Raw genomic sequence first — 14,391 nt, forward strand, 5'->3', positions numbered from 1 at the left:
CAAGTCTTAGAAGAAGAAAAATCTTAGGAAGATCAGCTTGGAGAACTGGGATTGTTTAGTCTGGCTCAGGTGAGACCTCATTGCTTGGTAGGTGGGGGTTGTTCTCTTCTCCATAAATAGCAAGTGATAGGACAAGAGGAAATGGCCTGAAATTTTGCCAGGGAAGATTTAGATTGGATACTAGAGAAAATTTCTTTATAGAAAGAGTGGTCAGGACTTGGAACAGGCAGCCCAGGGAAGGGATGCAATCACCATCCCTGGAGGTGTTCAAAAACTGTGCAGACATGGCACTTCAGGACATGGTTTAATGGCCATGGTGGTGTTAGGTCAATGGTTGGACTCGATGAGGTTTTTCCCCAGCCAAAACAATTCTATGATTCAGTATTTTTGCTTTATAACCCCTTCCTCATCTGTTCTGAGAAAACAAAACATCAAAGAACTTGGTGTTTTGACAGCTGATTATTTTTCCTCTGTCTCTGAGAAAAACATTTGACAAATTCTTTGCCCAACTGATTTTCACCGTTTTCAAACCATCCACCGCATTTTAGATAGTTTTCTTCTTCTCTGTTCTTTTCACAACTCTTCTGTGCCTTTGTGGCTTGTCACCAGACCCCTGAATGACAAAAGCTAAACCACAGCACCCTGTTGCTTTACCTGGGGCAAGAACCTATGTAGCACATGCACAGGGAAGGATTGGGAGTGATGACTCCAGGGCTTGCTGTGGACTAGGTCTGGTGAGGCCATAAACATTGAAGTTAATGACCCAGATTCACTAGATTCATTGTTAAAAGTTGTAGTGGTGTGGTGACATGCTCATGTGTCAGCCACAACCTCCTCTGTACAGGCTGGTGCATGGCTGATCCCCCACTTTGCTGGTGATCACATTTGCTTTTCTGCTTCTTCAGTGTTTTCTCTCCTGCACTCACTATGTCTCCACTGCTGCTCTCCTCCTGTCCTCTCTGTTGGCTCTCCTCACATCACACAACGTGCAAGACAGGCACAGCAGCAGAGGCTGCAATGTGGACAAGCTGAGCATTTCCACGCTGGTGTATTTTGTTTCTATTTTGGCTGCACCAGCAGTTTCCAAAGGCATCACAGACTCATAGGGGAGAGTGAGGGAGAACGTGGGGACATGGCAAACACTGTGAAAGAATGGCCCATGCAGTATGTGATGGATGATCCTGACTAATCGTTTTAACAGAGCTGCAAGAATTTAAACACTTTTCATGAATATTCATATGAAACTGAAAGCTGTTTAACCCAGCTCTCACATCTGTCTGGTGGGAGCACTTCGGTGCTTATGTGTTGCTCCTATGACTACTTGCAAGAGCTGAATTTTAAACTTGACTGCTCAGATAGTGATGGAAATCCAACGTGAAACAGTCTATACCTGGCTGTGAAATTTGCAATTCACTTTCTGCAAGTTAGCTACACAAGCCATCTAACTGAGGAACACCACACGACTGAACTAAGCTACACAGTGACATTTGTCATTCCCAGAAGATCTGTAACTCAAGAGGTATTCACTGAAAAAATTCCCCAACAATATCAAGTAAATAAATTAGAAAATTGCATGAACTCCAGAGGCAACTCATAAGCAAAAGGGCAAGTGAGATTCATGACAAAAAAAAAAAGTACTCACTGAGCTTCTGAAAGAAACAGGGAATTTGTTTCTCAGCACAGTGAATCAATCTGATGCAGTTTGCTTCATTATCTGCTGTACTGTGATAGAGCAAAGGGAGTGCTGAGAGATTTGGAGTCACTTCTGACAGGCTTTCAGATGAATGGATATTTGCTGCTGGCAGAAGTTTTTGTAAGTGGCAAATTTGTCTGGAACAGTTTTGAAAGCAGATTTAGTTTTGGATTATGTGATTTCCCAATACATTTTCTTTCAGAGTTGAAAATGCCTGAAATATTAACCTGCTTCTGCCACAAAATTTTGGTTTGCATTTTGTCTTATCTGAGGCTCGATGCTCAGTCTCATTGCCTGAGCACTATGGCCTGTGTTTCCATTGCATCATTAGTACACTGTCCTCACCTTTACTTGCAAGACAGGGCTATTATCCTGCCCATTTTGTGATGGTGCTGTGGCACCTGCCCACGTCTCCCCAAGAAGAAGTCTGTGGCTGGGTGCAGGCTGAACATAGTCTCTCACCTCCTTGTGGTTTTACCTTTTCAGCCCTTTCCCTCAGAAAGGCACTGAAGTAAAAATACAATGGCCTAAGCCCCTGGACAAGACTGAGATGGTGATGAGAAAATAGGTATTTGATTTCCTCATGCATCGCTCATTTCTGACACAGATTTAATGTCTCTGCATAATATCTCTTTGATCCACACTGCAAAGCACTAGGAACCATTTCTTTGGAGAAAGTTTTCACTCTTATCTGTATGAACTGAGGGGTGTGCATCACACAGGTCAAAATGATTTTTCCCCCTCAATTGGCAATGCATAATAATGCTCTTGACTGAAAAGTTGTTGCTTGGATCAAAGGGAGAATATTTTTGTCGTGTTTCTTAAAAGGAATCACCTGCACTAGGTTATATGGTCCTGCTCTGGCAGGGGGTTTGGACTAGAAGATCTCCAGAAGTCCCTTCCAACCCCTAACATCCTGTGGTCCTGTGAATTCTGATCCAATATCACTTCTCTTCAGCACAATCTGTGTTTACTCTGGCTGACTGTATCACTTTTGTTGTTAAATTGTCATCAGTGTTTTGTTATTAAATGAATCACATCATGACCTATTTACCGCGTAGTATAACCCACTGAAAGTCTCCTTAAAGGGAACATTAGTTAGGGTGAGTAAATTCCAATTACTTGGTAAACCCCTGCTACATAGGAATTCTCTTTCTAATGAAGATTTAATGAAAACAATCAGTCTAACAGAATTCTCTGAGTAGTGAGCTTTTGACAACAGTAAATTATGCTTAATGACACCAAGTAGATTTAAAATTGCATTATAACCTTAATGTTAAAATTTAGCACAGCAAGAGACACCATAGTCTAACTGCAAGATATGACTCTCAGCTTCTTTAAGTGCATTTTTAATTGCTCCTGTGAGAATCACTTCCACAAGCAGCACATTTTTATTGTTGCTAAATACCACTCACTTTGAAGCCTCTCTGTTGTTTGGAAATGAAACTTTAATGCACAAGTCCAAGCAATTTATCAACACAGGGAGCATCACACTCATAGTAAATGATAAGGGTTCTGCATATGCATGGACATAAGAATTTCATTCATTTAGTACCCACTACCCCTCTTGCTGAGGGTCATATGCAATGGTAAAAATGCAGACTTGCAGCCCAGTACTGACCAGCACCCCACACAAAGCCCCCTGCCCTGTTCAGCCATGCAGACTCGACTCTGATGTTCAGACATTTTCTTGCCTAGTAACATTACACAGGCACAACATAAAAAAGTACATGAGGCTTCTAACTTTGTGCATCACCTCTTGGACTTCTGGATAGGAAGAAACAAGCTTTTGCAAGGGAAGCTTTCCTGTTACTCTACTGAGTGTTCATTCCTCCCTCAACACTCACCCCAGCCCTTCCACCATCCAACTAAATGTCATTTACATCCTTTCCCCCCAATGCTGTTTATCAGAGGGAAGCAGGGTGACAGGGGACTGGTGATGACACGGGAGAAAACCACCTTTCTCCGTCTGAAACTGCAATTCTTGTCCAGCAAAACAATGCCAACAGTGCAGAGGAAGCTTTGATTATGCAAAATGGATGGACACCTCACGCCTGCACTAGGTTATAACCTAAGGAGTTCCTCACCCGGAAAATCCCTCCCGCCCCCCCCACCCTGGCTCTGTTTTCCCCTTATCAAAGGAGATTGGTGGCACCTCAGACACATTTTGCACATTAATAGCACTTCTCTCTCATCTTACAGGCTCCATAGCCTCTTCTCTTCCCCTTTTATTTTAGGGAGCTTCCCCTTTCCCATCTCGGAAACAGCCCGGCTTGCTCAGTAGAAAAGGAGTGAAGTGTTTTCTGCATGTCCTCTATGTATTTTACTCCGCGGGAAGAACAATGTGGAATGCACACTCAGCAGGCAGTGAGATTCGAGCCAGTTTGTCCTCGAGGCATTTCTGCCATAAAACACAGGACCATCAACAGTATTTCCACCCCTGTCTGTCCCTCCGTCCCATCACCCCCTCCCCACTGCTGCTGCCGACTGCACCTGGCTGCGCTCGGAAAGCCAGGCAGCAAAGCACAAACAATGGGCACCGCACAGCAACAGCTCCCTTTGTTTCCCATGCAAATCCTACCTCCGGTAGTTGTCACATCTTCCTCCGAGGCGAAGCCTAATTATTAATAAACAGAGATCCAGCGGAATCCTCCAAACTGCCACCAGTTGTTAAGGGCTGTCATCGTTCCCTCCTGGTGCTTAAACCTTTTTGGACCATTAATGTCACAACCCCTGCTAACTCATAGCTTAGTACTCCCCGCTCAAAATGTCTGAAATAGTTTGGAAGGACAATAAGAATGACAGACACACTAGACAGCCATGCTTGAAATTAGTTATCTCAAGCCGACTTAAGGCTGTCTCGTAGTGCTTTTAAGCCATGCACTCAGTAGGGTCTATTAACCTAGGCTAGACATGCCATTCCTGCTTTTATTCAGTGCTGTAATAGGATGGCTGCTAGAAATGCAGCGATAGGTCTAACCCCATTCATCCCTCCGTAGCTGTTAAACCTCCTCGGGAGAGGAAATAGCTTCAGTCATCCTTAAACTCACTGAGGCTACTGCTTCTGCAGAGCAGGGTTTCACACATAGTTTCGAAACTAAGGGGAAAATCACTCCCGGGGATGGAAGGTGCCGTAGCTCTCGGGACTGATGTGAATGGCAAGATGAAGGCGGCAGCATCCGCCCCCACCGCCAGCTGAGGCTGTCGCAGGAGTTAGTGGAAGTAGTGATTGGAAGCTGAAAGTTCGTAAAACTCTCTAAGGCAGATGTGGCACAGGGCAAAAGAGGGGGATGCGGGGACTGTACTGTGGTTTGTACGTACGGAGTCACAGAAAGCACGCCTTGCCTCCCAAAAAGCAAAACACGGTATGCAAATAACAGAGTCTAACTCTCTAAGGCAGATGTGGCACAGGGCAAAAGAGAGGGATGCGGGGACTGTACTGTGGTCTGTGTGTACGGAGACACAGAAGTACGCTGTGCCTCCCAAAAGGCGGAATACACTTTGCAAATAGCAGAGTCTCGCAGTTTAAATTTGCATGTGGACAGCACCTGGGGTAATGACGAGCAGAAGCAACGTGAGCTGTGTGCAGCATTCACAGTGCCTCTGGTGTGGGGAACAGGAGCAGTGGGAGTGTGCTGGTGAGGACTGCTGTTCTCAGTAGAACTGTGCACATCTCCAGATCTCGGATCAGAAATATTAGTGCTCTGTTGAGATCTTGGAGCCTATTCCTTCTTGGTTGTCAGTTACCCAGCTCAGGTCAAAACTGATCAAAGCTTGTTAACATCTGCTGTCAGTTGAATGTTGCTGATCTCAGTGTGGTCCCTAGTGGACAAAGTAAAAGCCACCAGCACAGATGTGTCTCTGCCAGCAGCAATGGCACTTGGGCTGAAGGACCAGAGAGGCAATGCGGTGCCAAGGCAGGCTGGGAGACAGCAAGTGGGGAACTAGCACTTTTGCTGCTTATTCAGCACCTGCCTGACTTCTTGGTACCACCCAGTTGACAGCCCTTGGCTTAAAGAGAAAATACCATGCATGGAGACATCTCAGAAATGAATGGCATTTAGAGAGGTTAAGCAGGAAAACACATCACAGTGAAAACCCAGCTGTGGCTGTCTCACACCATGGGAATGTAGGGGTTAAGAGGGCACTAATGGCAAATATATATTTTTAAATAACTGGGACCTGAGGGCTGGTTAAGGTGTGAGCCTTCTCCTTTGAGAAGCTTTGGTTTGGATTTGTGATGGTCCTTTGCACTGGTGAGTGTTGGAGGTTCTTTGCAAGCTGCCCTTGCTGGAGAGGAGGCTGCTGGTCTGTGCTGAGCCAGCTGGTAAATTCTGCTTTCTTCCTTATGGAAAGTGGCCAACATAAACTCCTCCTTTTTTCCCCACATTGCTTTCTGCTACAAAAACACCTGGTATCTACACTGCCAAGAGCTTCATCAAACAGCATCTCGGAGTGTGTGCTCATCATGGGCTACTGGTCTCTTTTTGAATCAGGCTTTGTGGAAATTATTGAGTGAAAGCAAGCTTGTTGCTATTGCAAGCAAGAGATAGATGGTGATGGAGACATCTGGAGCTACAGCATCCCATTTGCCCTCAAATGTGTGAAGATGTTTAAAGACATACAGATGTGGTATCAAGGAACATGGTTCAGAACCACTGAGCAGTCACATAATGCTTGAACTTGATGACCTTAAAGATCTTATCCAACCAGAATGATTCTACAGTTCTATGATAAATTAACATTGCACCTAACAGGGCTGTCTTTGCACCTGCTGCCCCATTCCTGTACTTGCTCTCAGTCTTGGACATCTTTCCTTTACCTTCCTACCCCATGCACCTACACACACCGTGTGTTGGAGGGGATGTGCCAGAGCTCCAGCTTTGTTTCTGTTTGCAGTGGTGGATTATTAGCACCTTAAGCTTCTCTCAAAATTGATGGGAGCAAAGGGGACTTTGAATTTTGTAGTCATGAATCTCAGAGTGGACCATTTCATGCATACTGCCAGAAGAATACCTGCTTTGTGCTGTCACTTAGCTAGCATTTTGCACAAGCACTACATTTGCTGCTTTAAGGATTTTTTAAAAAGGGAAAAAAGAAAAGTTCTCCTTGTCCTGAGCAGTATACTTCTCTCCTTCTAAGGGGTTCACTGCAATTGTCTGGTAAGTGGGATGACACAGCAGTTCAAGAGACTTGAGAGAGAGTTCTGTTGGAGATACACAGGTCTAGGGGTCCTGACTTTGTTGCTGATCTGTTGAGAGATTTCAGTCCTGAATTGGACACAACAATGACAGGTTGAAGCAGGTGATCATTGCTACCCATTCCACAGGTCACCAGTTATGTATGATGAATACAAGGTGGTTCAGAAAAAAAATGGATCAGTGTCACAGCTCTCCCTCCCTTATGCAGTGAATAAACTACCAATGGACCTCCCTGCTACAGAGATCCCAAATGCTTCAGTCCTTTGCAGCAGGTTCAAGTCACTGGGACATGATGGTCAACAGATGATAACTATCTCTGTGAGCTGCCTATCTGAACTGACAAGGAGAGGTATTTACATTGGGTGGTAATTGAAAGGGATGTAAACTGTTCAGAAGCAAGTCAATGGAGGGTGATCAGAAAGGTCTAGGGGATGATAGCCCAAAATGGTTCAGTTTTAGAGAGATATGAAATACTGCTCTATTCCTACGGCTTTTTCTGATCAGTGAGCAGCAACAGCAGCTGCTATCAGTGATGGGACTCATGCATACTCTGCCCTTGTCATGGCTCTACTACTGTTGCATTTTCCTGATGCTCCAATCTGTTCCTTGCTGGGAACAAAACAGAGTGAGTGATGGAGCACTGATCTGATCAGGTATGGCAATTCTGTGTCTTCCTGGACTCTATGAATATTGCAAAGTAGGATTGCCCTGGGAAACACAGGGCTCACATGTGCTTTCACTTTGCCCTCTATCAGCACAATCTTATTGAATTCTGCAGAAGCAGAGCCTGCTGCTCATCTCTGCAGCAGTAGATCCTCTTTGAGAGAACCCATTGCTTGCAAAGGAGTTGCAGCAATTTAAAATGTCTCTGTTTCTGACCAGTGCTTGTTTAGGAAGTGTCCAAGGAGGGTGAAGGAGAGGAAGAATTGAGAAGATTTGTAGTGTGCATGCTGTCTTTAAGTCAAACAATATAATAAATGGAGCAGCTAATGTCTAATTTTACTTTGAGTCATCCTAATTATAATGAGACCTGAATAGATACATAACTGGAAAGTGTAACTATCTGTTACAAATCCACATTTCTAATTGCACAGGCAAATAGACAGTATAATTAAAGCTGCAGGTTACATATTCAATAACTTTTTCTTCCCCTGTAGTGACAAATTCTCTAGGAACAGCATGAATTTGTTTTGAGGTTGCATACCTATCAAACATTATTGTTTCTGCCCGCTTGCTGAGTCTTTTCCAAACAGCAGCAGGGAGTCTCACTAATCCATAGATACTTGGTGTGAATCATGTATTAAAGGAATTGCAGGAATGCTCCATTGATGGTTCTTTGTGTTCAGTCCCTCGGCACACTGTCAGTGATCAATGCAGTCTTAGCCTGGCAGAGCTGCAGATGTGGTGTTTGCAGCAGGTAACAGGTTGTATTAAGTATGCATAATTGAAGTGTAAATGAAAACCAGTTTTAATAAGGAGAAAGATCCTTCAAAAAGAGGCCAAATGTCATACACATCTAGATGCTCTTGGGCTCTGCAGAGCCTGAACTCACAACTGAGTTTTGCAGATGGCATCTGCTCTCTAGAAAGGTTGAATCCAACGTGGAGGTAGATAAATTCCTAACGGTGATCTTAGCTACATGCATTAACTCCAACTCTCTTTTTCAAATGCAAGAATTACCAAGAAAGCTAGTTGAGGTCACTCCATGCCTTTACAACTCTGGCTGGTTTCCCTTCATTCCACTGTGGTAAAACAGGCAACACATGCGTCTTCTACAGCTTTGGGGTGCAATATATGACACGCCACCACAGGAAAACACTCTAGCAGGCTGTCCTATGTGACTAGTCATGAACTATTATCTTTAGCATCAAGTCAGAAATCACTTGTTTGCTGATGGTGAAATGCAACCCTGCGCTCTCTCTCATGCTGAGAACCGTAAGGCACCCAAGTGTCCTGGAAATCTGTTCATTTAACTGAGTTATATTACACTGACTAGATAATCACTTCCACATGCTGCTTGATCGTCCCCTGTACACACCAACGCTGTCTTTTTCTTGCGTAGCTCCTTCTGAGCCTCTTGCCTAGGAGAAAATAACTACATCTGGAGCGCTGTTAAATGACCCAGAAGTTGCTGCTTTGCAGGCTGACAGCATTTGATGCAAATAGATGGCTTCTTGCTGTGAAAAACCTCCTTGGTTGACACTCCATTGGGTACTTTTGACCATAGTTGTCTGAGGAGTTAAAATACGGGCTCCTCTTTGCATATTCACGCTCGCATTCTCACAGAACTGCTGGGATTAAATTCTTCCAGCACAGTTTCAGCAGAGGCCTTTCTACTCCCCATTTGTTCAGCAGCTGCTGGCGAGCGTTGCTTCTTCTCTCTGCCTTCAGCTTTTGCCATCTGCTACCATTAAGTTGCCCAGGTGTCGGAAATCTTCTTCCTCTTCTCTTGTAAACATTATTCTGCCTTCTTCACTAACCTTCATTTATATAGAGGCTGATAGATCAGGCTAGCTGTTCTTCAAAACATCTGCTACATTTCATACTTTGTGGGGGTGGATGGGGAAGAGAGTACATATATTTGCTGACAAAAGTAAAGGCTGGTTAACTCTTCTTTCACTTTCCTCTCCATCTCCAAGAGTTACTGATTTTGTGCATTTCTAGATGTGCCACTTAATTAATACTTGCCAGCTGGGATGTTACCTAGAGCAAATATATCACAAAGCACAAAAAATGTTCAGAAACATCGCAGCTTCCACACACTGCACCAGTGTCTAGTCCTCAGTGGTATTGAGGAGCAGCAGAGATGGAACACAGTTATCAACAAAGACATTGGAAAAACCTTGTTTCCTTTTCAGACTGCTTCTGCTGGTGCAACCGAGTCCCACTCCACTGATTTTAGTATGTTTTCTGCTCAAATACAGGTCAGGCACTCTTTTATGATTACCTGAAGGGGAAATCCAGACTCAAAGAGCATCTTTCACGATGATGGGTAGTGTAATCTATCGAATTCTTTTGGCAGAGATGATGAAATTAAATGATTTCTAGTGTGCCCTATCCTCCTCAGTAAATCATTGAAGATTGACTGTGAGTTTGGCCGGCAACAAAACAGAATCCAACAAACCCAGCTGCTTACACAATGCTGCTTTCTAGGCCCAGCAAATGTTTACTGCTTTAAGGCTAGTAAAACATGTATCTGAGGATGCACACTCAGTTGCTGGGGCTGGTCTCCAGCATGAGTGTTGAGTAATTCCAATAGGATTTTACGCTTCAGTGGTTTTACTCTCCTCAGTTTGGGTCTCAGCCCCAGTGCTTTCAAAGCCTGATTTTGTGTGCAACTATTGGGCAGAGATGGTTTCCTGCTCCGAACAGTTCTGCTGAGCAGCAATTGCTGCCTGCTGCTTTCCCATTTGTTAAGCAATGGATTACTGTTCAAACATTTGCAGCCCATGTTGGTCTAAGCTCTGTGTGCAATTCTCCAAATTTACTCCTCTCCTGGAATGCTGTGATCAGAGGTTGTTTCTTGCTTGTTCAATAATTTCCTGAAGCACTGCTCCAATCAGCGCTGCTGTGATTTCCATGCTTTGTGCTATTCATTTTTTTCACAGAAAAAAACCCAAATTGGCCACTTAGATGCTTTCTGATTTTACATACAGTGCCTAGCTGTTTCTCCACCAACTCTCAAAGGCTTTTTCTATCTCCACTTTTCTGTTCCTATGTTAATATTACTTCTCCAGCAACTTTAGCAAGATACTGCTAGATAATTCTGTGTCTTTTTTCCACACCCCCACCCCCACTCCCCCACCCCAATGATTTTCTATGCAGAGCTCTTCTCTCTTCAGGATTCAAGTGTCTGCTTTAATCTGTTCTGCCTTTCATTCTTTACTCAGCTGCTGCTTTGCTTTGGTGGAATAGTCACTCCTCTGATGAAACTCATGCTTCTATTTCTGTTCTCTCTCTTTTTGAAGAGTCTTTTGCATCAGTGAAATGCCTGTTTGGGTTTCTTTGATGATGTGGTGCTGTACGTTAAGCTCTGCACTTGGATGTGAAAGATCAGGTTGTGGAGAGAGCACACAAGGGAGGAGAGAAGAGGACTTTGCTGCTCACTAGTAAAGAGAATTTTCAGTTGAGCAATAAAAGAAGCAGACAGGTAAATAGCCTGGGAATCAGGATCTGTACTGTGGGGAGGCCATTTTTGTAGCCCTGTGCCTCAGTTTCCCCATTTATAAACTATGAATAATTCTCTGTCCTTATAAAATAGTGCGTGAGCTTTGCCTGCAGACCAAAACAAGACAACTGAAATTCAGTCTTGTTAAGCCTACATTGGTGCTATCTTGCTGATAAACTTTACACTTAGACTGGCAAGAGCCTGAAGCTGCTTAAGTATAACATATACTTATGTTATAAAAGTATATAAGTATAACAAGTGTTATGCTGCATGTTGCTGATCAAATATGTCTGCTCTTGAAGGCACAACCTTCAAGGTTGTGTCCTCACAACCATCTCACAGCCATTTCACCTTTCATCTTTGGACTAAAGAGTATCCAGAAGCAAAGGCTGATTTTTGAATGTCTCCAGGGTGTCAGAGCCATCAAGGTCTCAGCAGAGTTGCCACAACAATTTAGGCTGGAGGTGAGGAGAAAGTTCTTCATAGAAAGAGTAATTGGCCATTGGAATGTGCTGCCTAGGGAGGTGGTGGAGTCACCATCCCTGGAGGTGTTCAAAAGAGGATTGGATGTGGCACCTGAAGCCATGGTTTAGTTGTCACGAGGTGTTAGGTATTAGGTGATAGGCTGGGCTCTGAGGTCTTTCCCAACCTGATTGATTCTATAATCTATGATTCTGTGAACTTCACTGACTCCATAGGCCTGTCTCAGTTTTCTTAAATTAAGGGCAAGCCAACACCTCATGCCACTTGCTCTGTCATGAGTGTTAGCAGATGCTTTTCAGTTGCAGAGGTGTACAAAGGCAGGCAGAATAACACACTCACACAAGATGGGCTTTCAGTTTCTCTCAGCTTGTGGAGGCAGTGGTTGTCCCCACAATCCACCCTCTGGGGATTTGCACCCTCTGAGATGCTTTGAGGTTGTGTCCGGACTGGGAATGTGGCTGCACGAAGTATTTTTTCTTCCATTTTGCCTGAGCCATGTCTTGATGTCCTGTCTTGGTGTCACCTGGCTCTTTTTGCCAACATAGCACACTTTTAAGATTTAGCTGGACAGGGTGCTTTTGCCAATAAAGGTTGGACCAGACAATCCTTCAGATCCCTTCCAACCTGGTATTCTATGAATCTATGATTCTTGTGTCTGTGATTATGGCAGATGCTTATGTGAGATGCTGTGGGTGGTGCAGCCTTTCTTGGAGGGTAATGAAAACGGATTTTGGTGGAGCCCCACAGCAGCTAGGAAGTAGGAATAGAATAGAATAGACCAGACCAGGTTGGAAGAGACCTTCGAGATCATTGTGTCCAACCTATCATCCAACACTATAATCAACTAAACCATGGCACCAAGCACCCCATCCAGTCTCCTAAATGCCTCCAGTGATGGTGCCTCCACCACCTCCCTGGGCAGCCCATTCCAGTGGCCAATCACTCTCTCTGTGAAGAACTTCTTCCTAACATCCAGCCTAAACCTCCCCTGGTGCAGCTTGAGACTGTGTCCTCTTGTTCTGGTGCTGGTTGCCTGGGAGAAGAGAACAACCCCCACCTGGGCTGAGTTTGAAGTCCAGGCTGTTTGGGGAAAACATGAGAAAAGGGACAGGAGAAAACTCTCACAAAATGCCACATTTTAATTTTCTTGAGCCACAGTCTGCAGCAGGTGCATCAGAGGAGTTTCACTCACACAATGGCACAGTGCTGCAGGGTGTGTGGCTACTGCCAGAGCTACTGCTAGAGGATTTATGGTTGTGAATATCAAAAACTCGCCAAGGTTCAAAATCTTTGTTCTGTTTTCCTGCATAAATCTGGAGTGACCAGAGGGATTTGACTGTATTTACTGAAGTAGAGTTGTTTGGGATTTATACCACTGAGGGCAATGTTTGGTCTTAAACATATATCTCCAAAAATATATAGATTTTGTACCGTTACTTTCCCCCCTCCCCTGCGAAAAACTTACAGCTCCTGTACAAAGCTCCCACCTCTTCCCCATCATCACAGCAGCTGAGGACACAGGAAGTGCTTATGGATTAATGACTTGGGAGGGGGAAAAACTTGTATTTGGAAACCAAGCAGATGTTTTCCAAGAGGAAAGAGGGAGAATGATAAAGCTTTGTCTTTAATGCAGGCTATAGGGGTACTCCTTAGGCATTAACACACATTTTGTTTCCACTGATAAAAAGGATCTCTCTTCTCCATCCTCTCTGATACAGTTTGGAATTCTGAATATGCACAACGATTAGTGTGTCATCAAAGGCTGAAGTGAAGAGGACTCTAGAGGAATTTTAGCCACTGGGTTATCTCTGGTTTTAATTATCAAACACTATTTGTTTACATCTGTCTGAAATTATTTTACATTCATTATGCCCATTGAAGTAGTGTTTCCATCATTTCTCCACTTTGGGTAATTTAAAAATAGGGGAGGGGAAAAAAAAAAGGAACAACTTGTCCATAAATACACCTTTAATCTGACCTTTTTCCTGCTTTGAGGCGTTTTAAGTAGATTCTCTAAATTTTTGTGTCTGTCCTTGCTCTATTTTGGGACTCTTAGAAGTAACCCTGGCTTTAGATTGTGGACTCTGAGAGGCTCAGAAGATGCACTGCAAGCTGTAGAGTTCATCCTTGCTGGGATAAGGGGCCACATCCTTAGCAAAAAAAAAAACCACTCCATGAGGATTTGCCCAGCAGTACACAAATCCTGCCCTTTCTCTTACAGGGGCTCGCAGCTGGAGCTTTAGGCCACAGAAACCAGCTATGTTTTCATGGCAAGTAAACAAAACAAACCTGAAAAACCCCACAACATTCCCAGGAAGTCTTTACTTCTGCAGCTAATGCCCCAGCTTTGGTGCAACCGGCTGGATAGTGCAGGATCAGGCTCTGGGGATGCATTTTGCTCTCAGCTGCCTGTGCTTAAAGATAAAAGCACCCTGCTGTGCCTCACATGCACGCACACAGAGATACACACACTGCATCTCTAACCGTTGGCTCACTCCTCTAATCCACTCTCCTCCCACTCACTACCACCACAAGATGTATTTTCTTTACTTAGTTTTCATGTTTAGATTTCAAATACCTCTTGGTGCAGTAAACTAGTAAAAAAGCCCAAGCCCTGGGAATGAAATACCTTTGGTGGAAGCATGACACATCTTGTAGTGCAGGAACAAATATCCCCGGGGTCCTGTTTATCTCACACAGCATGTATGTTTACCTTTCCCCAACCCCCTTCCTCAAGAGTTGCTATTATTTTTTCCACAGAGGACTATTCCAGCTCCCTCCTTCCCCTCTGCTGTCCACTAGCTCCTGCTTCACCCTGCTTGCTGGTGTGCTCCGCTGGCTCATTA

The 14,391-nt window shown here is 44.2% G+C and overlaps 1 protein-coding gene across 5 annotated transcripts in view; it reads right to left on the reverse strand.

Moving 5' to 3' along the window:
* LOC104302998 (calcium-activated potassium channel subunit beta-2) overlaps positions 1-14,391 on the reverse strand; it is a 167,777-nt gene that overhangs the window by 109,876 nt on the left and 43,510 nt on the right. For 4 of the 5 annotated variants that reach the window (XM_009903572.2, XM_054166661.1, XM_054166660.1 and 1 more), the window contains exon 1: positions 4,275-4,830. The exons of the other annotated variant lie outside the window; for it this stretch is intronic. The gene's annotated coding sequence lies outside the window, so the exon portion shown is untranslated. Of the gene's footprint in view, positions 1-4,274; positions 4,831-14,391 lie in introns of those variants that run through there. 5 annotated transcript variants of the gene reach the window in all.

Source organism: Dryobates pubescens, chromosome 13 (assembly GCF_014839835.1).
Source record: "Dryobates pubescens isolate bDryPub1 chromosome 13, bDryPub1.pri, whole genome shotgun sequence".
NCBI lineage: Eukaryota > Metazoa > Chordata > Aves > Piciformes > Picidae > Dryobates > Dryobates pubescens.